Genomic DNA, 27,860 nt, shown 5'->3' on the forward strand with positions numbered 1-27,860 from the left:
TGTTATATGTACCTTGACTTTTTCAGCTAACAGTGTCTCTTAATGATTTTCCCATGATAGTGCATACAGTACTATCCCCTTTATTAATGGTTATGCTCCAGTGTGTTCCCATCCCATTATTTACAGATCCAGTCCTCCATTGATGGAAATCTAAGTTGTACCCATCATTTTGCTGGTAGGGAAAGGGCTGCAATGAATAGCCTTTTATATACAACATTTCACTCATGTAAGAGTAATATTTCCATGGGAGAAATTGTTAGAAGTTGAATTGCTAGGTTTCAATTTTTTTTAATTAAAAAAGACTGCCAAATTGACCATGATAGGGGTTGTAATGATTAACAGTTCCACTGGCAATGTAGGTGAGTACTCGTTTTCCCACCCCCTCCAACAAAGTGCTTTTCAAACTTCTTGAGGCTCTTCCAACATGGGATTGTTGGATTTCCCTGTAGAGTGTTATTTTCTTTGGCACTTTGCCTCCTTTGTGGGAGGTTTGCAGCCTTGGGTGTCTTCTTTAGGAACCTTCCCACACCCGTTTAGCCTTCATTGTATTTGGCATCCTTTCTTCATGTATCTAAGAGATGTCTGAGGCCAATCTTAATTTACTTGTTTTAGATGATGTAATCATTTTCCTGGGTGTCTAAAGGACTATTTTGTTTTCTCTGACGTCTAACATACAAGAGCCAAGATGACTCTGGGACAGTAAAGGAAAGGGATGTACTCTACCAAATATAGAAACTTTATAACTTTTAGACAAAAATATAGGATAATGTCTCCATGGTTTCAGAGTAGAAAAGGAGTTCTTCAATGAGGTTCTTTAAAAAGTTAAGGAATAAGAGAAAATCAGTAAATTTGGCTTTAACCATATAACCTATATAACCATAGGTATCTTTAACAAAGTTAAAACAAAATCTAAAGACTGAAAGAAAAAAGTTGCAACGTAATAACAGACAAATCATTAGTGTCCTTTAAAGAATGTCTTGAAATCAGTAGGAAAAATAGAAAATGGGCAAATGTTATGAACAGGTAATTTATAGAAAAAATAAACCAAAAGGACAAAAAACATATGATAACATGCTAAACCTCATTTATAATCTAGAAAAAACTAAAACATTTTAAAATGGGATAGTTTTTTACACCGAAAAACTGTCTCAGCTACTTGGCCAAAAGTGTTCTGAAGTCTGGCAAGAACAAATGTTAGAATTAGAGGCCATGGGGATTTGTACACTGTTGCTGAGAATGTAAATCAGTACAACCTCTTTCAAGAGTCATTAGACAATATCTAGTGAAGTTGAAGATCCTTACACTACAAATTCCAGTTCCACATCTGTGTCTATACATAGAGGAATTTCTGCATATATACATAAAGAGACATACTATAATTTCTTTGTAGCCTTGTTGTTAATTGCCAAAATAAATTGAAACAAGCCTGAATATCTGAATGTTTGTCTATTGGTGAATGCACTAATGTGTTTGTTTTTTGTTTTGTTTTTGACAGAATGCTATACTATAGTTTAAGTGAATAAATTAGATTGTGAGTATAAACATGGATATATCTCAAAAATATAATTTTGCTTGAAAAAGAAGAATTACAGAATGACCTTTACAGTATGATAGCATTGCTGTAAATTTTAAAAACAAACAAAATAAGATTATATCTGGTTTATGGGTACATGTGAAATGCAAGTGTTAACAACATGGATAAGATATGTACACATGAACTTCATGACAGGGATTTGCCTCTAGACAGGTAAGAAAATGAAAGAGAAGGGTATAAAAATCAATTCAATTATATCTGTAATGTTTTTGGTTTTTAAAAATATCTGAAGCTTGACTTTATTAAAATTAAAAACTTCTGCTCTGCAAAATACACTGTCAAGATGTTGAGAAGACAAACCACAGACTGGGAGAAAATATTCTCAAAAGATACCTCTGATAAGGGACTATTATCCAAAACATACAAAGAGTTTTTAAAACTCAACAATAAGAAATGAACAACCCAATTGAAAAATAGGCAAAAGACCTGAACAGACACCTCACCAAAGCAGAAATACAGTTGGCAAGTAAGTTTATGAAAAGATGTTCAACGTCATATATCGTTAGGGAATTATGAATTAAAACAACGAGATACCACTACCTACCTATTAGAGTAGCTAAAATCCCAAACATTGGCAATACCAAATGTTGGTGAGGATGTGGAGGAACGGGAACTCTCAAGCATTCTTGGTAGGGATGCAAAATGGTACAGCCACCTTGGAAGATAGTTTGGCAGTTTCTTATAAAACTAAGCATACTCTTAGCATGCAATCCAGGAACTGGACTCCTTGGTATATACCAAAATGAAATGAGAACTTAGGTCCACATAGAAACCTGCACATCAGTGTTTATAGAAACTTTATTCATAGTTGCCAAAACTTGGAAACAGCCATGATATTTTTAGTAAGTGAATGAATGAATTAACCTGTGGTATATTCAAACAATGAAATATTTTTTAGTGCTAAAAAGAAATGAACTATGAAAAGCCATGAAAAGACATAGAGGAACCTTAAATGCACATTACTAAGTGAAAGAAGCCAATCTGAAAAAGCTACATACTATATGATTCCAACTATATGACATTCTGCAAAAGACAAGCTGTGAAGACAGTAACATGATCAGTGTTTGCCAGAGGTTAGGTGGGAGGGAGGGATGAATAGCTCAGAGGACTCAGAGCACAGAGGACTTTTAGGGCAGCTGAACTATTCCACATGATACTACAATGGTGGATACAAGTCATACATGTGTCAAAATCCATAGAATGTACAATACCAAAGGTGAACCCTAATGTAAACTGTGGACTTTGGGTACTAATGATATATCACTGTAGATTCATCAATTAACAAATGTGCCCCTTTGGGGCAGGATGTTGATAATGGGGGGAGGTACTGTGCATGTGTGGGCATGGGGGTATAGGAGAACGCTCTGTACTTTCTGTTCAATTTTGCTGTGAACCTACAATTGCTCTAAAAAAATAAAGTTTATTAATTTAAAAAATATCTGAAGCAAATATAGTAATATTTGTTAATTCTGAGAGGTGGGTATAGAGTTTATTACTTTCTGTACTTTTCTATGTTTAAAAAATTTCTCAATACCACAAAAAAGAAAAAACGTGTGATAAGATCACAAGAATAAACTGAACAAAATATAGAAAAGATGGATTTGAAAATAACCCAAACACACACACATACATATATATAATATACATGGGTAAAATAAATAATAAAATAAATATAACGAGCCAGTGTGAAAGGGATGGACTATTAAACAATGTATTAGGAAAATTGGCTACCTATTTGGAAAAATATCAAGTAAGAACCTCACCTCACGCACACACATCAAATAAATTTCAGAAGAATTAATAACTAAATGTTAAAATGAAACCATTAATATAAAGAAGTAAAATAAAATGGAGGTGAATATTTAACTTGTCTAATTGTGGGGAAGAGTTTTCTAAGTCTAAAAGCAATTGAAGGGGGACTTCCCTGGTGGCGCAGTGGTTAAGAATCTGCCTGCCAATGCAAGGGACATGGGTTCGATCCCTGGTCTGGGAAGATCCCACATGCCGCAGAGCAGCTAAGCCAGTGCGCCACAACTACTGAGCCTGCACTCTAGAGCCCGCGGGCCACAACTGCTGAGCCCATGTGCCCCGACTACTGAGCCCATGTGCCCGGCCATGCGCTTAGAGCCCGTGCTCTGCAACAAGAGAAGTCTTTGCAATGAGAGGCCCACACACCGCAACGAAGAGTAGCCCCTGCTCTCTGCAACTAGAGAAAAGCCCACGCGCAGCAACGAAGACCCAACACAGCCAAAAAATAAATAAGTAAAAAATAAATTTATTTAAAATAATAAGAGCAATTGAAGGAATTTGAGTGAATGTTTAAAATACATAAATATTTTAAACTTTTACATGTTAAAGTATTATGAACAATTAAAAATACAAAAACCAAACTGCAGAGTGAGCAGGTATGATTTTTTTTTTAATTTATTTATTTTATTTATTTATTTTTGGCTGTGTTGGGTCTTCACTGCTGTGTGTGGGCTTTCTCTAGTTGTGGCGAGCGGGGGCTACTCCTCGTTGTGGTGCATGGGCTTCTCATTGCAGAGCACGGGCTCTAGGTGCACAAGCTTCAGTAGTTGTGGCACGCAGGCTCTAGAGCGCAGGCTCAGTAGTTGTGGCGCACGGGCTTAGTTGCTCCACAGCATGTAGGATCTTCCCGGACCAGGGATCGAACCCGTGTCCCCTGCGTTGGCAGGCAGATTCTCAACCACTGCGCCACCAGGGAAGCCCTGCAGGTATGATTTTTTTTTTATTAATTAATTTATTTATGGCTGTATTGGGTCTTGGTTTCTGCTCAAGGGCTTTCTCCAGTTGCGGCAAGTGGGGGCCACTCCTCATCGCGGTGCGCGGGCCTCTCATTATCGCGGCCTCTCTTGTTGTGGAGCACAGGCTCCAGACGCGCAGGCTCAGCAATTGTGGCTCACGGGCCCAGCCGCTCCGCGGCATGCGGGATCCTCCCAGACCAGGGCTCGAACCCGTGTCCCCTGCACTGGCAGGCAGACTCCCAACCACTGCGCCGCCAGGGAAGCCCCCGCAGGTATGATTTTTATAGTCCGAAAATAAAAGCAAAACTGAAGCTATGCAACAAAACCTTAAATATCTCCCAGTCAGCCTTATGCCACCTCCTTACCCAATTCATTTCACTGCACAATTCTTTCTAGTCACTAGGCTTAAAATTCCCAGGAATCTTTAACTCCTCAAAGTCTTTCTCTTCACCTCCATCAATAAATTGCAAAAAGATTTTCAACTGCCACTTACTGAGTATGTGTTATGTATCAAACACTGTATTAGGTGCTTTACATTCTTTGTCTTATTTAATCCCCAACTCTATAGTATTGGCATTATCTCCTCTTCATAGATAAGGATCAAAGTTAAGAGATATGAAGTAATTTTTCTGTAGTTCACCTGTGGGATGCAGCTCGTTAATGAGTCGTGAGATCAATTTAGTGGCCGTGGCTAGCAGCTTTAAGAAATGAAATAAAGTAGAAGAGAAAACATCAGAATACATCATGTATATTAAGGGTAGGAGCTGTTTCATTAACCTTTGATTCAGGAGTGTGCGTGTGTGTGTGTGTGTGTGTGTGTGCGCGCGCGCGCACGTGCTGGAACAAACGTAAAATGTTTTTCTTACTGTGTGTCATGTTTAGAAAAATTTGAGTGCCACTGTCTTACCTAGTATGAGGTGGAGGATTCACACCCAGGCTGTGGATCTCTAAAGCCTATAGCCTTGCAACTTCACCACTTACTGTTCAACCTGGCATTCGAGGCCCTCCATCACCATCCCCTTCCTATCTTTTCAGTCTTATTCTCTACTTCTTTTGCCCAGCCATGGACTATCATCTTTCCACAGTATTTTCTCAGAATGCTCTGTGGTTAAGCCTTGGATCAGACTGTTTCTGCCACAGGTCTCCTGTCACATCTACTGGATAAAAAACCTCCAGAGAGTCACCGTGTCATCTTTTACATGAGCCACACAACCACATATTTTCCCATTTTGATTTTAGAGAAAGAGGATCCATTCTTACAACTAAGATTGATAAAGTGCATGCTCTTACGTTGCATTATACTTTGGTGGAAAGTTAAGCAGCCTTCGATGCTTTAAGGTCACTATGATGCCACTGAGTAAATCTGTGATAAAGGACCAAGAGTGGCACCAGTAGTAGCTAACATTTATTTACTATGTGCCAGACCCTGAGCTAACTCTTTTTTATTTTTTAATAAATGTATTTATTTATTTATTTTTGGCTGCATTGGGTCTTCGTTGCTGCATGCGGGCTTTCTCTAGTTGCGGCAAGCGGGGGCTACTCTTCGTTGCAGTGTGCGGGCTTCTCACGGTGGTGGTTTCTCTTGTTGCGGAGCACGGGCTCTAGGCGCGTGGGCTTCAGTAGTTGTGGCACGTGGGCTCAGTAGTTGTGGCTCGTGGGCTCTAGAGCGCAGGCTCAGTAACTGTGGTGCACGGGCTTAGTTGCTCTGTGGCATGTGGGATCTTCCCAGACCAGGGCTCGAACCCGTGTCCCCTGCATTGGCAGGCGGATTCTTAACCACTGCGCCACCAGGGAAGTCCCCTGAGCTAACCCTTTACAGGCATTACCTCATTGAATCATTAGCCCCATTTTACAGATGAGAAGGTTGAGACTTAGAAGGGGTGTAATTTGCCCAAGTTTGCATAGCTAATAAGTGGAAGATCTACTTTTCAAAGCCAGGCAGTGTTTTCCAGAAACTGCTTGGTTAACTGCCATTACTATACTGTCTCTAGACTGATTTCCCTGAAAGACACCCTGAATGCTTAGTTTCAAGTTCATGAAATGTGATAGGGAAAGCCTGAGGGATGGAGGGTTGTTCACATGGGTAGTGCCTGGGGAAAAAGCTGCTTCGGAGGGTTGAAGTGAACTTGGAGGGGAGGGTTATGTGACCTGGTGTGAGGCAGCAGCACAGCTAGGACAGAGAACAAGAATTGCTGTTGAAAGATCCAGGGTCATTGGGGTTAAACCTGAAGGTTTAACCTGAAGGTTAAATCTAAAGTTAAAGACAAGAATCAAAATGGAGGAGTCAGCAGCCAGGAGAAGGTGGTTCAGAACTAAGGCAGCAACCAGCCAGCTCATGTATGGGAAGCTCCTTGCTTGTACTTGGCGACAAGGGACTTGAAGGTCATCAGCAGTCATGGGGCAGTGTCTCCTATATGCCTCGCTAGGGAAACACTGGGCGCCTTTTCTGCCCAGCAGCTCACACGTGCCAGGCACTCACCCTGGGGCCAGGCAGGTGACGGTGTGTAGCCGCATTCCTTTGAAGAAGGAACACTGCCATTTGTCATTGCAGTGAACCTCGATGTGGGACTCAGATGACCTTTCTATCACCTGCCCTCTAACCGTAAATATTTTAAACAGACCATTGCCCTAGTAAGTGAAACCAATTGCTGTGTATTTGTAACTTTACTTGCCCAGTGAACTCAGAACCGCAGAGGGCTGGGCATTGACAAATAATGAATAATAATAATAATAATATATTTATTGTGTATCTGCTGTATGAAGGTCTTTTAACACATTCTCCTCTTTTGCCCTAGAAAGAACAAACAAGCTAATCTTCAGAGTTACAGGGGGGAAAAAAAACTCCAGGCTCCATCCAGGTCCTCTCTTTGAGCTATGCCAATGCTTCACAGTTGGAAAGGCATTTCTCAAGACTCCTTCCCATGTATAGAAGGTGATCATCCTACAGGGCGATCAGTAATGAGTTTTTAAAGCTTATTTCACATTTTACCACATCCCACATCATCCTATTTTAATTTGCTTCTGTTTTCACATGTATTCCTCTTATCTTCCTGTCTCCCTCTTATAAGGATCCTTGGGATGATCTTGGGATCACCTGGATAATCCAGGATATCTTCCCATCTCAAGATCCTTAATCACATCTGCAGAGTCCCTGTTGCCACTTAAGGTAACATATTCTTAGGTTCTGGAGATGAGGAGGTGCATGCTGCTAGGGTCCAGTGTTCAGGCAGATCTTAACCAGGGAGAAGTAGTCTTGGGGCTTCACCTTGTAAAATATAGGTTCTTTTCCAATCTGATCCCTTGGTAGCTGTTCCGATTTACCCTATCTTTGTTCTACCCTTTATGATATTATCATGTAATTACACAATATGTCCGGTACTATTTTAAGTAACTCATGCATTTTAACTCATTTAGTGTAAGTACAGGAAGATTAAGTAATTTAAGTGGCAGAATCAGGATTTGAACCCAGGCAGTTGTTCCCTAGAGTTAATGACTATGTTGTCCTGATCTTTGATGACCCAGCTTCCTCCTGAGCACCCTGGTGCTGAGTGTGGCATCTCACTTAAGCCATTTGACATCTCACGACATCTTCTTCAGACTCTGGCTCCCAGAAGGATACACCAGCATGACCTCTGCTTTGGGCCACATACACCTTCAGTCAGGCCAGAAGCCGCCTTCAGCCTCTGAGCAACTTTGGGTTAGTAACCAAATTAAATCTCTGACCCCTCACAGCCAAGGACCAGCCCTTGGCCGTGGTAACTCCACAAAGGATCAGTCCTTAAGGTCCAGCTGGATGCATTTCTGCCGAAGTTACTACAGTATTCAAAAGTATTACTTTTAGAATTGGGAATGTGACTCATGCTTCTATTTTTTATTGAGTACATAGAAGCAACAGTTAATGCAGTTTGGTCTGAACTCTGAGCATAACTGCACTGTTGAAAGAGCAGTCATGCTCAGATTTATTAGAGACTGGAGGCTCTGCCATACTTCCTTAAAGTTTTTCTTTATTCATCTATATTAAGCTAAACACATTCTGGTATGTCAGACAACACAGAGCTGCTGTTCTGATGAGACAATTTCCTTAACCCAGGAGACCCTGGATACTTAGGAAGTGCATAGACAGGCTTCAAGTAGTCTGTGGATGCACCCATTGGTCAGTGATGCGTTTCTGAGAGGCAAGAGCCACCAGGAAACAAGCAATGAGGCTGTTATGTGCCCCCAAAGATGGCGTTCGTCTCTTACCAGCTGCTTTGGCTAGAGCCACCATCACCTTTTACCTGCTCACCTGCCAACAGCCTCCTATCTGGTCTGTCTGCTTCTGCTTTTGCCTCCTACCATCTACTTTCCATACCGCAGACAGAATAATTCTTTCACAGTGTGAGTCAGTCACATTTCGTGACTGAATCACATCCTGCTTCTATTTAAAACCCTCCAGGGGCTCCCATCTCACTCAGAAGTCCCTCCTTGGCCTGTAAGACCCTACTTCATCTGGTATCCCTGATATCTCTTACCTCTTCCCTTCCACTTTCCCTACCTTCTTGTTGTTTTTGAATATGATGGACATTTTTCTACTTCAGGGACTTTATACTTATTTTCCCTCAAACATTTTCCATGGTTTCATCCTCACTTTCTTCAGGTTCTTGCTCAAATGTGGCCTAATCGTTATATTCTTTCCTGACAAACCTTAATTACAAAATAGCAACCCCCACTGCACGCATTCCCCAGCATTCCTTATCCTCTTTACCCCATTTTATTTTTCTCCATAGCATTTCTCTCCAGCAGACATATTGTAGACTGATTTATTGATGTGATTACTTTCTGTCTCCCCATTGAAGGCTCGATGAGGTCAGTGGTTTTGCTTGTTAACTGGTATCCATAGTACCTAGAATAGTACCCGGCACATAGTAGGTGCTCAATAAGCAGATATAGAATCATGGTGAAGGTGCAGCCTGGACTTTGACTACCTTGGTCTCAATCCTGACTCTGCTCTTTATTGCTGTGAGAACTTAGGCAAGTTCATTTACCTGTGGCTCTGTTTCATTATCTGTAAAATGCAGATAATAATAGTATTCACCTCCTAGTGGGGTTTAGTGTTCTTAAAAGAAGAGGGAGAGAGACCAGCGCTTGCTCTCTCTCTACCCTGTGAAGATATAGCAAGAAGGTAGTTAGTTGTCTGTAAGCCACGAGGAGGGCCCTCATCAGGAGCTGAGTCAGCCGGCACCTTGATCTTGGACTTCCGAGTCCCCAGAACTATGAGAAACAAATGTCTGTTGTTTGAGCCACCCAGTCTATGGTATTTTGTTACAGCAGTCTGAGCAGAATGACAAGCCCCAAACTAGAAACAACCTAAATACTCATCAACAGATGAATGGATAAACAGATTGTGATGTAGCCATATAATTAAGAACTACTCATCAATTTAAAAAGGAACTATTGATACATGCAACAATGTGGATGAATCTCAAAATAATTACGCTTAGTGAAAGAAGTCAAAGTTTTAACAGAATATAAAAAGTATATATTGTATTATTCCATTTACATGTAATTCTGTAAAATGCAAACTAATCTGTAATGACAGAAAGCAGATTAATGGTTGCCTGGGGACAGGGTGAGAGAGAGGGGCAGGAAGGAAGGACTGTAATGAGACAGGGGTCAGGAATTCCCTGGCAGTCCAGTGGATAGGACACTGTGCTTCCACTAACGGGGGCCCGGGTTCAATCACTGTTCCGTGAACTAAGATCCTGCAAGCCACCTGGCGTGGCCAAAAAAAAAAAAAGAGAGAGAGAGAGAGAGAGAGGTGATGGACCTGTTCATTATCTTGATTGTATTGGTGGTTCATAAGTATATACTCAGGTCAAAATTTATGAAGTTGTACACTTTAGATATGTGAAGTTTATTACATACTATTAATACTTCAATAAAGCTATTTAGGAAGAAAGCAATGTACAAAAGAACATTTAAATATTGCTACCTATTGTATTAAAAGAAAGAAGAAATAAAACTTGTGGGTTTTTTCACTTATTTTTGAAAACGCGCGCGCATGCGCGCGCGCACACACACACACACACACACACACACACACACACACACACACAATTACAATGGTTTCCTATAGGGGAAGGAGAGAATAGAATGAAAAGGAAGAGATGTTCAGCAGATTAAAGATACCACAGATATTTTTGACATCTTCCTATCAAGAGGTGGAATCTGTGTTCCTGATTGAATATAGGTAGGTTCAGACACTGCTTTGACCAATAGAATTCGGTGGAAGTAATAACTATGCCAGTATGCAGGCTTGGGTCTTAAGAAAGAGCTTTCTCTTCCTGTCTCTAGGAACACTGGCTCTTTGGAGCCCTGAAATGCCATGTAAGAAACAAGTACTATGAGGTTGCTATATTGCTAGGAAGCCTAAGTTAGTCATGAGGATAAGCCATATTTATATATACATGGGGGAGGTACCCAGATAGCTCCCAGCTGTTCCAGCCTCCGGCATTCAAATCATCCTTGCTGAGGTCTCAGACATTGTAGAGCAGCGTCAAGGCTTCGCTGCTGTGCCTCTTCTGAATTTTTGATCCACTAAATCATGATAAATAATAATAAATTATTGTTTTAAGCCTATGGTAGTTTTTTATGCAACAATATCATTAAGACTTCTCTGAGTGTGTGTTTTATTTTAGTTATCTAATACAGTGTAATGCCCCAAACTTAGTGGCTTAAAACAATGACAGTTTATAATTTCTCATGATTCTGGGGTGGTTCTTTTGCTCCATGAGGTGTCAGTTGGAACCACTCCTATGTCTGCCTTAAGCTGGAAGCTCAGTACTTCTCCACTTGGCCTCATTCTTCATGTGGTGTCTCGTTCTCCCAGGTCTTTCTATGTGGTCTCTATCTCCAGCAGGATAACCTGTACTTTCTTACAGCTTGATGGCTTGGTTCTAAGGAGTGTTCCCAGGAGACAAGTCCCAACAAGAGCTAATCAAGCTTCTACTTGGTCTTGCTTGCTAGGGTCCCAATGACCACAGCAAGTCATATGGCCAAGTGCAGTGTCAATGTGAGAAAAGACTACACAGGCATGGAAAACAGAGTTCATACTGATATTTTAAGGGGGGGATATAGCTCATTTATACAGAAGTATATCAGCTAATCTGTAAAAAGGAATAATAATTGGATTAACAATACTATTTGTAGGGACTTCCCTGGTGGCGCAGTGTTAAGAATCCCCCTGCCAATGCAGGGGACACGGGTTTGATCCCTGGTCCGGGAAGATCCCACAGAACAACTAAGCCCATGTGCCACAACTACTGAGCCTGTGTGCCACAAGTACTGAAGCCCGCACACCTAGAGCCTGCGCTCCGCAACAAGAGAAGCCACCACAACGAGAAGCCCGTGCACCGCAACAAAGAGTAGCCCCCGCTCGACGCAACTAGAGAAAGCCTGCGCACAGCAACGAAGACCCAATGCAGCCAAAAGTAAATAAATAAATAATTAAAACAACAACAACAACAACAGCAAAATACCATTTGTAGCCACCAATGTAGTAACTAATTAGGTGGCATTGTCAAGGAATCCCAAACCCTCTGGGTGAAATATTGTTGGGGAAAGAGATAGTCACACAGTCTCCGAGTATCACCTGTATAGATTAATTATTAATTACAAAGGGAAAAGCTGCTTTCACAACAGACAGTACTTTAACCCAGTGATGAAACGTAGCATGACCAGTAACTGGACAACCTGACATCATGTGCTTCCTGATGAGATGCAGTGAGGAGCACACGGATAGTGCTCTCGACCAAAATGTTTGACCTGAATTTAATCGTGGGAATACAATGTGGCAAATCCAGAATGTGAGATATACTATAAAACAACTGGTCAGCACTCTTCAGATAAAAGTCAATCTCTGAAAGAGTTAAACATACGGCAGGGCACTTTTCTAGACCAAAAGAAAGCTAAAAGATGTGACAGAGAAATGCAATGTATGAACCTTGATTGAATCCCAAATTTTAAAAAGTACCTTTAGAAGATATTTTGGAATTACTGGGGGAAATATGCTTATGTACTGTATATTAGATACTATTTTGTATCAATGTTGAATTTCTTGTGTATGGCAATGGTATTTTGGTTATGTAGGAGACACATGATTGAGTATTTAAGCATCAGGTATTATGATATCTGGAACTTTCAGACGGTTCAGCAAAAGGAAATTGTGTGTGTGTACGTGAGAGAGAGGGAGCGCGCGGAAGAGAGACAAAGAGAAAGAAAGAGAAAAAGCAAATGTGGCAAAATATTCGCAATTAGTGGATCTAGGTGTAGGAGATATAAGGATATTATTCTCTCAACTTCTCTGTAAATTTAAAACTATTAAATTATATAGTTGGAAAAAACAGAAAAATAAACAGTTCAAGAAGAACAAATACCATTTTATGCCTATTAAACCAATTCCTCCCACTTCACTGTGCTTTGTTTTTTAAAATAACACCCAGTACTACCAAGGATGTGGGAAGCTGGTAAGTTGACTTGCCAGTGGCATGACCATAGGCTCATCCTATGTGGCCTAGACTATAGCTGTGCTTACCGAGTATAGAAGCACATTCATCCTGGCTGAGGCTGTTACTGCCCTGAAGACTTTTTTCTCCAGGAATTAGACTGACAAAAGTAAAATGCTATGCCTGAAAATTGGAAATGGAAACAACCCAAATGTCTAACAATAGGGGTTAGCCTTAGGAAATTATGCTCTACCACTAGATGGAATATTATGCAAATAATAAACATCAGTTTTAAGACTTCCTAAAATGAAAAACAAGAGATCGTGGTTAGTATTTTGTTCTTTAAAAAAAAAAAAAGAATGCAAAACTGTGTGATTCCAATTTTGGGGGGAAAAAAGCGTGAATATATATGAACCAAGACTAACAGGTAATATGCAAACATTAAAGTCACTGTATTATAGTGTCAGAATTATGGATGAGTTTTTCTTTAAAGTCATTTAAGACAATTGCAGTTTATGAAGTAAAGAAAAAATCTCAATGAAATTAAATGTGTTTCTATATAAACTTTCACAGAATGGTAAATAAAGGCATCGTACTTTAGTGTATCCTGGTTGTGTGGGTATTCTAAAGGTCAAATGACAAATTAGTTAACCTTCAAAAAATATTTATGCCAAGGGTATGGACTGGAAGGAAAGAAAAAAACTCAAAACCATGTGCCAATGTGGTAGGCTCCTGAACGTTTTTATTTCTCTTGATATTATTATTTTATCAGTACATTAAAAATAATTTAAACAAGAAACAAATCATGAAACCCATAGTCCCCATTCGTTCAACACATTTTACATATTTGATCTCTCTTAAGCTATGGACTCACTCTTTAAAGTAGGGGCTTTTCTTTCATTTCTCACCTGGCTGGCTTCTGTATCTTCATTGGGAGGCTCCTGTCATTTTGGTTCTAGCATCCTTTCTCCCTCCACTGGTAATAGCACCTCCAGCCTTGCTCTAGGGGCACTACCCCTCCCCAGTTCTTAGCCACATGCTGTGTGTGTGTGTGTGTGTGTGTGTGTATGTATGTGTGTGTAGCTAACTTTATACACTGCTCCATAAGCAATAAAACTAGCTCATAAGAAGCCTTAGAGCCTTTGTCTGGTTCTCTTGGAACACTCACTCTTGGATCTCCGTGCTGCCCTGTGTGAAGTCCAGCAATCCTGCTGGAAAGATCATGTAGAGAGTCCCTGAGCCCACATGGAGAGAGAGAAAGGCTTAGCCTTCCAACTGTCCCTGCTAAGGTGCCAGACAAATGAGTAAGGTCATCTTAAAAGCCAGTTCCCCACAAGACCAATTCAGCTACAGGTAGAATGCCCCCTAGTGATCCCAATAGATGCCAAAAGGACCTGAAGAATTACCCAGCAGAGACCTGCCCATTCTTTAGACTCTTCTAGTGTCTGTAGAGCTGTCATTAAACTGTTTGTTTATTTCTTGTGAGCAACAGAATCTAGCTTTGGTTAGCTTATGCCATATATTAGTTTCCTGCTGCTGCTGTAACAAATTACCACTAATTTAGTAGCTTCAAACACAATTATCTTACAGTTCTGAAGGTCAGAAGTCCAAAATAGTTCTCACTGGGCTAACAGTATTGGCAGTGTGCATGGGAAATTCCATTCTCTTGTATTTTTCCACATTCTAGAAGCTGCCTACATTCTTTTGCTTGTTCCCCCTTCCTCCATCTTCAAGCCAGCAGTGTTTCATCTTCAACTCTCTCTCTGACTCTGCTCGCATTATCACGTCTCTCTTCTGACCCTACTATCTCCCTCTTTCCCTCATAAGGACCCATGTGATTTCCTTGGGTCCACTCAGATATCTCCTTATGTTAAAATCTTTAATTTAATCACATCAACAAAGTCTCTTTAACCATGCAAGGTAACAGATTCATAGGTTCCAGGGATTAGAACATAGATGTATTTGGGAGGCCATTATTCTGCCTACCACCTGCTATAGAGGAATATTTTGGAAGGACACCATATTATTTCATGAAAGCTAAGAAGTTGAACCACAGAGATTAGGGAGGGCAGAATCCTTGTCATCTCTAGAGACTTGAGCAGCAGGAATTAATAACAACATTAGTAAGCAAGACAGTTAGGAAGCTCTTACCACACATCAGTCACTGCCCTAAGAACTCCATGTGTATTAACTCATTCAATCCTTACCTGAGCTGTATGAGGTAAATACTATTATCTGCCCCATTTTTAAATATGGGGAAATTGAGACACAAAGACCTTCTCACTAGAGCTACTCCATTGATAGAAGCTCCAAAGGCTTTCCAGCTTCTGTCTTTTAGCTTACAATTGCAAATTTCTGGGACAGATCAGGCAGCTTGGTCAGAAGACCACCCTGGACTATGGCTACTGAGAGGCTCTGTTGGCACAGACATAGCCACCGTGTACCACTCTCAGAGAAGGGATTTCTATGAGCCACACAGCCATCCCAAGAAGTGTCCGCTGCAAGAATAAAGATTGCTCTCGAGGCCTTCTTTGGAAACGAAAAAAATATGTATGAATAACCTAAGTTATATTTGACCCATACAGTGATCTATGGAAATCTATGGGATAAAGAATGTTTTTACTACCTACAACACTATATAATTCGATTTAGCAACTGTTTAGCTAATTAGGAAGTAAGAAATCGGGGCTTAAATGTTGCTTTAAAACTGATAGAATGATTTATTACTCCATTTTAAGTTGAGCAGTCATTTCCAGATACTGGAGAACAAAGATTTCTGTGGTCAAAAAGTTGGGGAAATGTGACATGTCCCAGAAATTTACATCTCATATTAGCATATTAAAGATTAATTCAAAATAAACTGTTTTACTGTTTATTGGTTAAGCCAACAAACCTGTTTTCTTAGCACAACTATTAACATATCTTCCTCTGTAATATTTTATCTTAATACCAATTTGGGTAGCTCTAACGTGAGAGTGCAAATAAACTGAAATATTTATAAAATTTCACCTTTTCTCATCATGGTGGCTGAAATTTAAATTCTATTCAAGTACAATTTTGTTTCTTGGCTGATAACATAGCAATTTTTAAATGCGTAGACCAGTAATTCTCAAAGTATGGTTCTGGGACCAGCAGCAGCTGCATCACTTGGAAACTTGTTAAAATGCAAATTTTCAGGCCCCACCTCTGACCTACTGAATCGGAAACTCTGGGGTGGGGTTCAGCAATGTGTGTTTAACAAGCTCTCTAGGTGATTCCTATGTAGGTTAAAGTGTGAGCGCTGCTGCAGAAGACTCATCAATAGCTGTGCTTCATAATACTCAACTTAAATGGGCCTCTTATAGACCATGAGTCCCGAAGCAAAAAAATTAGCTTAGAGTGACCAACCATCCTGGTTTGCCTGGGAGTGATGGGTTTTCTAGGATGCAGGACCTTCCCTGGCAAGCTGGGATGGTTGATCACCCTCTTCCAGTCTGTCTCTCCCCATTTTACAGATGAGGAGACAGAGGTTAAGGGACTCACAAAAGTCCTAGAGCTAGGACGTTGTAGAGGTAGGACGCAAGGGCAGAATGTTTAGTTCATGTTGGGTTCTTATCCATCATACTACATTGCCCGCTAAATGGATGAGAACCCATAGCTGCTCGCTGTTGCATGGCAGAATGGTGGCTGACTGCGCTGGCTTCTCAGAGCTCAGGCTGCAGGTCTTTCTCCGTCTGAAGGATACCCCACTTGGGGCTGAAATGAAGTTCCATTCATGGAGATCAGAAAAAGACAACGTATTCTCCATCTCCTACCAATAGTTTAGTATAATGTAGTGACAAAGGCCTGGCTTTGAATCCTAGCTGGACTTACTAGCCCTGTAACCTTGGGCAAACAGCATCCTCTACACCTCAGTTTCCTTATTTATAAAATGGAGATAAAGGTGGTACAAGGACCAAAGGATTAAGTGTGTGAATGCACATAAAGCTCTAAGCACAGTGCTTGGCCCACAGTGAGCAGTCAATACATGTAAACAAGAATCAGGAGGGAGATCACTCTCATTCTTTGCATTCAGGCCTTGGTACCTAACCCACCCAGCAAGGTTTCTTTTCTACTGTACTGCAGAAGATGGCAAAGAACCAAAGGATGGGAGACTATTCATTTAGCAAGCAAAAATGATGATTAGCTGCAGCACCCTACATGGTACCTAGCACACAGTACAATCCCAACACATATTTTTGAATGAATGAAATGCCTGCTATAAGCCGTGTATGATATCAGGTCTTGAGGATATAGAGATAAACATGATAGGCCAGACTTTGTAGAAACTATCTAATAGGAGAGATTTTTTTAAGAAAAGATAGTAACTGAGTACAATAGTCATCACGATAGGAAGATGCAAAATGGAATTGGGTAGACACTGAAGGAGCATTGAGGAAGGACTTAACTAAGAGTGCAAATGAGAGGTTAAGAAAGGCTTCCCAGGAGGACAGCACAGCTGAGTCTAGAAGGACAAGCAGGAGTCAGTCTTGAGAGAAGGAATGTGTGGGTGTTTCAGTAGAGTGACAGTATGGACCAAGGCGAGAGGTGTGAAGACCATCATTGTTTTGTGAAATGAACAGAGTTGAATATATTTTAACAGTTGATCATTGGAGAGACTGTTAGACCCAGCATGTCCAGGTGGGCTGGGAAGGAGTCTGTGTTCTCCCTCCTCCCAGCACATATGTGCACTGCACTGGGTTTTCTGGTAAAAATGTGGCTGAATGGCAGGAAAATTAGACAGGAGAGTAAAGGTCCCTGTTCTCAGCTTCGGGGAAAATTTATTCTTTATTAATTTTTGTTATCTAGCGCCAAGTTCAAGCTTCTGCAAAGACTGGGTGTTCCCCAAATGCTTCAGACAGACTGGCAGAGTAGCAACACAGGCAGCCAACACTGTGAACAGGCTCCCCGATTGTTCTGGGGACTTGCTGTTCCCCAGCTCTTTACCCTGAGGGGCTCTGGAGGCTGGGATATGCAGGCCTGGTATTATCCGACTCGACAGAAATAGACTCCCAGGCATGGAAGGCAAGGCACACAAAGGGAGATACATACCCGGCTATATGGGTGTGTACCCCTAGATGCATTTTTACCCCTGAAGTAGAGATTAGATATTTCTGACTCTTTTCTACAAAACTGAACTTGGACTAAACTGCATGTAAACACATTCGTTTCTTCAAATCACTGTCTTTCATCATTTCACAATTAGATTGCAATTTATTGGTTTCTAGAATTAGATTAAAGCAGTCTGTAGGCAATGACTCTTATTAAACTAATATCTGCCAAAAGGAAAAGCTCCAAGTTTGTTTGAACTCTAAATGATTCAAAATGTGATATTCACATCTCCTCTCTGACCTCCCTTTTCTAATCCTGTTGAACTCAGTCTGAATTTTATATAAGGTTTATTTGTCCTGATCAGAAGCTTAATAGACTGAAATGTAATTACTATACTTAAGATATATGGCTGTGAAAGGGACTAAAACTTGTTTTCTTCCTTGTATTTCAGCTCAATTTCCGCTCAATTGACTTAACTTCCATAGCCATTTTTTTCTTTCCTGGGGAGGTCAAGTGGGTTTCAGTTGCAGAGAAGAAAACAAAAGTACTCTCTTTCATTAAGAAAGCATAATATTAACAAAAGTAAAGCAAGACATGTCTGAGTGAATTGACCTCTCAGAACAAACCAACACTATTTCTAAATGACTGCAACAATTTACAAGTTATTGTTTTAACCCTCTCTTCCATTTTACAGTGGCAAACAAATATAATAACTTGGGCGTAAATGTGTTCACAAAAGGGTGGTAGAATAGTTCAACAGGTTCTAATCCTGGCTCTAGCCTCTGAAGAAGACCACTAGAATATCCAGGTCTCCTTTTCTTTGCCTTTAAATGGGGCATGAAAGTACCTGTGCTGAGAGTAGCTTGGTGGTTGTTCAGGGTGGGTGGGAGGAGGGAATAGAGATGACTTCTAATAGGTTTGGGGTTGCTCTTTTGGGATGATGAAATGTTCTGGAATTAGTTGGTAGTGATGGTTACACACCTTGTGAATATACTAATAACCACTGCATTGGGCACCTTAAAATGGTGAATTTTATGGTGTCTGAATTATGTCTCAACTTTTTTTTTTTTAATTTTATTTATTTATTTATGGCTGTGTTGGGTCTTCGTTTCTGTGCGAGGGCTTTCTCTAGTTGCGGCAAGTGGGGGCCACTCTTCATTGCGGTGCGCAGGCCTCTCACTATCGCGGCCTCTCTTGTTGCGGAGCACAGGCTCCAGACGCGCAGGCTCGGTAGTTGTGGCTCACGGGCCTAGTCGCTCGCGGCATGTGGGATCTTCCCAGACCAGGGCTCGAACCCGTGTCCCCTGCATTGGCAGGCAGATTCTCAACCACTGCGCCACTAGGGAAGCCCTATGTCTCAACTTTTAAAGAAAGTACATGTGCTACTTAACAGGACTATCATTAGGAGGTATACACAAAACCTTTGTAGAACAAAAAGTGTCATTTTTAGTGAGGATCAGTTGTATTAGTGGGGAGCGTTTTGTTGTTGTTCTTTGTGTTTTGGTTGCATGTAATAGAAACCTAATTTGAGACTTTACTGATTCACATAACCAAACCACAGGATGCCATAGGCCCTGGAATTCGAGATTCCAAGTGGGCCACATTCTCTCCACCTCTCATCTTGGCTGTTCTGAACATCACTTTCATTCCTACCCCTGTGGCAGGGGAATTGGTATCTTGGCAGCCAGACAGGAAGCTTCTGTTTCGTCACCGGAAGGGTCAGAGTCTTTAGTCCTCTGGCCTAAAGTATAAAACTACTATGGAATGACTTCCGTTGGCCCAGTTTGGGTAAGTTATGCCACCTTAGACCAGTTACAGAGACGTGGGAGATGCCTTCTGTAAGAAGGTTGGCAGGTCCCACTAGAATCACTTGGGTAGCAGGGAACTTCCCAGAAAAGGTGGACAGAATGCTGCCTTCAGCAGACGAAAGAATAAATGTCCCACAGTAGACCAATGACCCAAGCCTCCCCACGTTGGAGTCAGAAGGGACCTTATTAGTTTATTAGTTATTTATTTTTATTGAAGTATAGTTGATTTACAATGTTAGTTTCAGGTGTACAATGTAGTGATTCAAAATTTTTATAGATTATACTGCATTTAAAGTTATTATAAAATATTGACTATATTCCCTGTGCTGTATGGTATATCTTTGTAGCTTATTTATTTTATATATAGTAGTTGTACCTCTTAATCCCCTACTCCTATCTTGCCCTCCCCTCCTCCTTCTCCCCACTGGTAATCACTAGTTTGTTTTCTATATCTGTGAGTCTGTTTCCTTTTTTTGTTATATTCACTGGTTTGTTTTATTTTTTTAGATTCTACATATAAGTAATAACATACAGTATTTGTCTTTCTCTGTCTGACTTATTTCACTTAGCACAATACCCTCCAGGTCTATCCATGTTGCTGCAGATGGCAAAATTTCATTCTTTTTTTAATGACTGAGTAGTATTCTGTTGTATATATATATATATAATATACATACTATATATATATATATATATATATATACACACACATACATATATTGATATATATATACACATATGTATATACCACATCTTCTTTATCCATTCGTCTATTCATGGACACTTAGGTATCTTCCATATCTTGGCTATTATAAAGAATGCTGCTATGAACATTGGGGTGCATGTATTTTTTCGAATTAGTGTATTTGTTTTCTTCAGAGAGATAGATACCCAGGAGTGGAATTGCTGGATCATATGGTAGTTCTACTTTTAATTTTTTGAGTAACCTCCATACTGTTTTCCACAGTGGCTGCGCCAATTTACATTCCCACCAACAGTGTACAAAGGTTCCCTTCTGTTCACATCCTGGCCAACATTTGTTATTTGTAGTTTTTTTGATGCTAGCCATACTGACAGGTATGAGGTGATACCTCATTGTGGTTTTGATTTGCATTTCTCTCATGATTAATGAAGTTGAGCATCTTTTTACGTGCCTGTTGGCCATCTGTATGTCTTCTTTGGAGGAATGCCTATTCAAGTCTTCTGCCCACTTTTTAATCAGGTTGTTTAGGTTTTTTTGATTCTGAGTTGTAGGAGCTGTTTATATATCTTGGATATTAACCCCTTATCAGTCATATCATTTGCAAATATTTTCTCCCATTCAGGAAGCTGTCTTTTCGTTTTGTCGATGGTTTCCTTTGCTGTGCAAAAGTGTTTAAGTTTAATTAGGTCTCATTTATTTATCTTGTTTTTGTTTCCTTTGCTTTAGGAGACAGATTTATGTCAGAGTGTTCCGCCTATGTTTTCTTCTAGGAGTTTTATGTTTTCTGTTCTGACATTTAGGTCTTTAATCCATTTTGAGTTTTTTTTTTTATATGGTGTGCAGAAGGGACTTTAGACACCTCAGAGAGCATCTAATCCAACCTCCTATGTCATAGAGGAGGGAGCTATGTTCAGAGAACTAGTTAGCAGAACCAAGACTAGATCCCTGATCTTTTAACCAACAACCTAGTGAACATAGATTGGTGATTCGCAAATCCATACCACAACGTAAGCTGAGGAACTTGTTAAAAATGCAAAGTGCAAGGATCTCACTTGAGACCTAAATAGGAATTTGGGGGACTAGGGTATGTGAGTCTGGATTCAGTTACAAGTGCCCCAGGTGATTCTGATGTTTGGGATCCACCCTTAGAAAAGAAAACAAAATACTAATACCTGCATCCCCCCGTCCCCCGAGATGCTCATGTGTTGACCTGAGCTGTAGGGGTCTCTCATGTGCAGCCAAGGTTGAGAATCACTAACTTAAATTAATGCACATTAGAATCACTGGGGAAACTTTAGTAATACTTCAGGTGCCTGGGTCCAGCCCCTAGAGGTTCTAATTTAATTTGCCTGGGTCTCAGGGCAGTGATATTTTTTCAAAATCTCACCAGGTAATTCTGAGGTTCCGTCAAGATCTGAGAACCATCGACTCAGATCTTACTGCTTTCCTTATACAGAAGTTGTAAAAGGATATGGATATGGAAAGTTATTGTCAACTAATGTTGCAAAGTGGGTGATGACGATGACGAAGATATTTCGTGAGTTCTCACTATGTACCAGGCACCATGCTCAGCATGGTATCAGCATATCTCATTTAATCTTCAACAGCATTCGCCTGCTAGAGTTATTTTCCCTTTCCCTTGATTGTAGCGTATCATTGGTTAAAGACTATCTCTTTAATAACAGTTATCAGAGAGTGTCTCTTGTTACTTAACAAGAAAGTACGGAAACTTTATCAGTCCTTCAGTGACAAAGGTTTGCTTTACTTAGAGTAAACATAAATGTATGGTTATTTAAGATGAAATACAATAAACGTGTATGGTCCTATCAAATGCAAATAACTCATCTGAAGTGATACGAAATGAACAGATACCTTCTATAAAATCTGCTAACTTCTCTTACATTCACAAATGACAGTTATAGCCCATTCTGGGGCATCCATACTGGGCCTGGCAGCTGGCAAATTTATTTAGACACATCCCATTTCAGAAATAGTAAAATGTGGGGGAAAAGGTATATCTTAGAGTCATGGAAATATGGTATTTATTATGCCTATTTTCAGATGAGATTTTAAGAGATTAAGTGACTAACCCAAAGTAACATGGTTGATTATATAGCCAAGCTAGAAATACAATCCAGCACCCCTGATGCTAGAGTTCTTAAGAAGCTCCTTGACTAACAAACTTTACTTACAAACTTTCCTTGACAAGAAAAAAGCAATTTGTCAGAACAAAATCTTGTCAGCTCTGCCTGCAGCCAACAGTTGAACTTAGGAGTCCCCTGGGGCTTGCAAAGGAATGAACACAGTGGTGGGCTTTCAAGACCTAACCAACCTCTAGAGTAGAGTTGGTATGTCTTTCAGTGCAATGCAGGAACTGATTTTAAAGTATTTTAAAGCAGGTACAAAAACTGAAACTTCAGAGCCCAACAAGATATAAATGCATTTATCTTTGAAAACAATATTTAAAAAAGTCAAGACAGTTAAGAAAGGAAAACAGGTTGAGACTATAGAATGGGGATGAAAATGATTAGTTGGATCAGTTTTATGCTTTGAACAGGCCATTGTCAAATTGTCAGTATGACCAAATTCATCTGACATTGTTTGGTTCTTTTTCTTTTAAAGTTACTGTTTAGTTATAATGCTGATTTTAAAAAAGAAAGCAACAAAGAACAATTCAGAAATAAAAAGAATAATTAAACATTTAATCTCCCTCCCCACTCATCTAAGAGATAATCAGTTTGGGGCATATTTTTCTAGAATATCCATGTCTAAAACAATTTTTCTTTATTAACATGAGGTCATTATGTGTAGTTTATAACTTGCTTTTTTTTTCAATTTAACAATATATAGTGACCATCTTACCTTATTTTAACTAGAGGGTAAATTAAACAACCTTCTGTAAGCATATTGAATTTCTTTTGTAGCTCCAAATGTTTGTTTGGCATCACAGAAACGTTCTTAAATGCAGCCCTACTCTCCCAGCTTTAATAAAACTCTGTAAGTCAAATCTAAAGTCACTGAACAAGATGGCACGTTGTTCTTCTCCGCTGGTACAGAGAAGACTCAGTTTGTGGCTTCCAACGTTTGTGAGGTGCTAAACAGCAACCTCCCTCCCTGATTCCTCATACCTATGGTCAGCACTGTGCTGGTAAACCAGCTTTGGGTGGGGGTGAGGAGGAGTAGTTTGTCGATATCCGTGGTGTAAATACTCCCACTATGGCCAATTTCAAGTACAAACAGTTTAACAATTAACTCGCAAAATTCTTGATTATTTAACAATCAGCTCTGAGCTGCTAAAGCACATGTGTGTCAAGTCAATCAACGATTAATGACGGCACCTATAGGACATTTTAATCTGATTTCCTACGTATGGTCACTGCAACTAAAAGAAAGGCGGTATATGGAACAAATGACCAAAGGCCAAAAATGGGAGGAAAAAAATGAATCAGAGGAACATCCCCCTCATATTTCTGTATTAACTTGGAATTTCTAAAGTATAACCTCTGAGTATAATGAGGTCCTTTTGTAGATGTACAGTATAAATATTATTATGCTAGCATTTTTTTCTTTTCCCAGATAAAAATAAAGTAGCTCACAAGTCTGGTTTTATGTACCATTAAAGTTCTTTTGCAATTTTCCCTTTCACAGCTGTTGAATAGCTTATACCTCCAATATTTTTTTCCTGCATAATGATTTTTATGGAAGCAAATATAGTAAGCATTTTAAAGTCTGTCTGTTTTACTGTCACCAGCAGTGACAGTAAAACAATGGGACTTTTAATATCCAACCATGCGTTTGGAAAGATAGGAAAACCATGAATTTATTTCCTGGGAAACCACACGCTCGTTCTGTTGAGGATGCCATTGCTCAAAGTGTTTCGGAAATCCTCTTTTTAAATTGTCTTTAGCACAAGATTATTAGGTATGGATGAAAATGAGCTAGGTTGCCCTATTGTGCTGCTTCATATGTTTTAAATAAAAAAATTGAACCTCTGATATAGGGTGAAAAGCAATAGATTTGAAATCAGATCTGAATTCAAGTCCAACCTCTGTTTTGTAACTTCGCATATTCCTTAACTTCTCTTAACCTCCCTTTTTTCCTCTGCAATTGGAGAATAAAAGTGTCTACAGCAGGGCTTGTCCTGAAGATTAAATGAAACAAGGCATTGTTACGGCACCTTGTGATATGAAACCCACTCTCCAAATGTAAGTTATTATTGGCCCAGCTTTATTAGAACTGAATGGGCTTTGCTACTTCCAAAGCTTAGATGTAACCGCTGAAAGCACAAATGTTCCATCATTTAAAAAGTATTCGAACGAATGTGGAAGAGGCTCTGATTCCTCATTTGAACCCACATGAGGACTCAGCTGGGATCCAGAGAAATTATATCCTGGGTTGAAGCCCTCCTCACTCACCAGGTCCTTAACATTCTCATTTCTTCCTGATTCTCTGCTTCCCTGCACCTACTCCATTGGGTGAGAGTAGGGAGTGCTGGCTAAACGCAGGGTATTTATGAACTGAAATTTGCAAGGATCCTGGCTGGGCTTTTGACAGGAACATCACCATCCCTTGTACACCTAGCAGCCTGAGCTGGCCAGCCCTTCCTCCTCTCAAATGGCTGACTCCAGCACTGCTGCTATTCTTGCCACATTAAGATAGCCTCGGGCTTCCCTGGTGGCGCAGTGGTTGAGAATCTGCCTGCTAATGCAGGGGACACGGGTTCGAGCCCTGGTCTGGGAAGATCCCACATGCCACGGAGCAGCTGGGCCCGTGAGCCACAATTGCTGAGCCTGCGCGTCTGGAGCCTGTGCCCCGTGACAGGAGGGGCCGCGATGGAGAAAGGCCCGCGCACCGCGATGAAGAGTGGCCCCCGCTTGCCGCGACTGGAGAAAGCCCTCGCACGAACCGAAGACCCAACACAGCCAAAAATAAATAAATAAATAAATAAATAAATAAGAAAATCCTTAAAAAAAAAAAAAAAGATAGCCTCAACCTGAGGGGCAGGACCACAGATTCCACCGTGGAGCACAGAGCATGTACAGTTTGAGGCTATGAGTGAGAAATTAACTATAAGCCCCTCCAAGCCACAGTCACCCGCACTGCTAAGCAGATCCCAACCCTCCCACCCCGAACCTGCTTGGTCACATGAATGAAATATTTAGCCAGGTTACCCCAAGTTTCTTGCTGTAAAACTAATCCTTTGTGGTTTGCTAGAGCAATTACTGAAGTCTATCATCTGCAATACTTCTGTCAAATCTAAAAGTATCCTCTCTTTTCATTTTTCATGTTAATCAGAAAAAATAAACGGCCATCACTAAGGTATTCCAACAATGCTGGTACCACGTGTAGTCTACAAAACAGAACAACGGATAAATACATATCAGTTTACTGCATTCTGGATTGTTTTTTCTTTTTAGTTTTAAAAGTATGCTTTGGTTATAAGAATATAAGGAGGGAAAGCTGTTTAACATCTGAGGAAAAAAGAAAACCTCTCACATGTGGCTACAAAATTTTCATTTATGGTGACGAATTGTCCTGTATGAGAACCACCTTATCCAAAGTTTTACTGTGGGAACCCTCTCTAGATTCCACAGTCTGGCAGTGCAGGTCTTTGTAGTTAATGCAAGTTAGAGTATGATCTGCCTTAAAAAAAAAAAAAAAAGGCAAACACAAATATAATAATATTTGAAACAGTTTATAAGATAACAACTGTTCCAGTGACAGATTAAACATAGTAAATACTCTGGCCCAAGATTTGGTTATTCTTTGGTTGGAGCCACCACAGATGATTTGAAAAACAAAAAACAAGCAAACAAACAAACAAAACAAAACAATCCCCCCCAGCTTTTTCTTTTAAGAATTCCTTGAAGTGGAGGAATCTCAATGTGATAACTCTATCAGTATTCTGTAACTGTCAACTTTGAAGCTGAGTATTTGATGTTTGAAGGTAAATTAGATACTAAAGTAGCAGACCAAATGTTCAAATGTTCTCATCTAGTACTAATCAGTACTTCAGGCCCATTTTGTAAAGCATTCAGTTATGTATTTCATTATTTGCTTTTGCTGCCTGTAAACATTAGCAAAATGTACACCCCACCATAGCTCCTGGTCACTTAGTCCCATCAGTTATTAGTTTCTCAGGGTCAAATAGAATCTTTGAAGTCTTAGTATTAATGTTAAAATAAACTACTTAATTGGAAAATGTTTAAGCAATGATGAGATTAAACATTCCCTTTTTCTCTCCTAATGGAGACAATAGTCTTTCACAGTGAGTATTTTAAAAATATATATTTTTTAATTTTAAAAGTAACTCATGTTCACAGAATACAAAAATGGAGATTAAAAAAATGAAGACATAAGTTACCTGTAGTCCGACCACCAAAAGAACAACTTAACATTTTGCTGTTTACCTTTTAAGAAATACTATATTGCAATTGAAAAATACTGGGTTGGCCAAAAAGTTCGTTTGGGTTTTTCTGTAAGATGCTACGGAAAAACCCAAATGAACTTTTTGGCCAACCCAATATCTGTATTGAGAATTTAGTATGTGCCCAGAACTGTTTTGGGTGCTGAAAGAGATGAATGGGGCAAAGACTTGTCTCCAAGGACTCACAAAGAGAGCATTCAAGTTATTGACCAGGAGCTCATTTTCAAAGGGTTAGCTGACATTTGATAGTTTTCCATGTTTTGAATATTATGGTTTTAAGCCTAATTGAAAACAGTTCTATCTAACGTATGTCAAAGTCTACTACGATATCTTTGAGTCGACAACTTCATTCTGATACACACACACACACACACACACACACACACACACACAGAGCATTACTTCCCAGACTTATTTACATATGAAGTCCTTTTGTCAATGAAAACATTGCTGCACCCAAAAGGAATGAAAGTACATATCCACAAAAAGACTGGTATAAGAATGTTCATAGCATCTTTTTTTTTTAAGAATTTTTACTTCATTAGTTTATTTATTTATTTATTTATTTATTTGGCTGCGTCAGGTCTTAGTTGCGGCACATGGGATCTTTCGTTGTGGCACACTGGCTCTCTAGTTGAGGCGCGCGAGCTCAGTAGTTGGGGCACACAGGCTTAGTTGCCCCGCGGCATATGGGATCTTAGTTCCCCGACCAGGGATTGAACCCCCGTCCCCTGCATTGGAAGGCGGATTCTAAACCACTGGACCACGAGGGAAGTCCCCAGCATCTTTATTTAAAATAGGAATGAACTAATTCCCATAACATCTATGAACCTCACAACATGAGCTACTGATTCACACAACAACAGAAACATTAGGCCAATGGTAAGAAACAGGCACAATTTGGTACACACTGTATGGTACCATTTATATAAAATACAAAATCAGGCAAAACTAAGCTATGGTAACAGAAATCATTTAGAATATTGATTCTAGGAGTGTTTAGGGGTAAC

Source organism: Balaenoptera acutorostrata, chromosome 16, assembly GCF_949987535.1.
Source record: "Balaenoptera acutorostrata chromosome 16, mBalAcu1.1, whole genome shotgun sequence".
NCBI classification, from domain to species: domain Eukaryota; kingdom Metazoa; phylum Chordata; class Mammalia; order Artiodactyla; family Balaenopteridae; genus Balaenoptera; species Balaenoptera acutorostrata.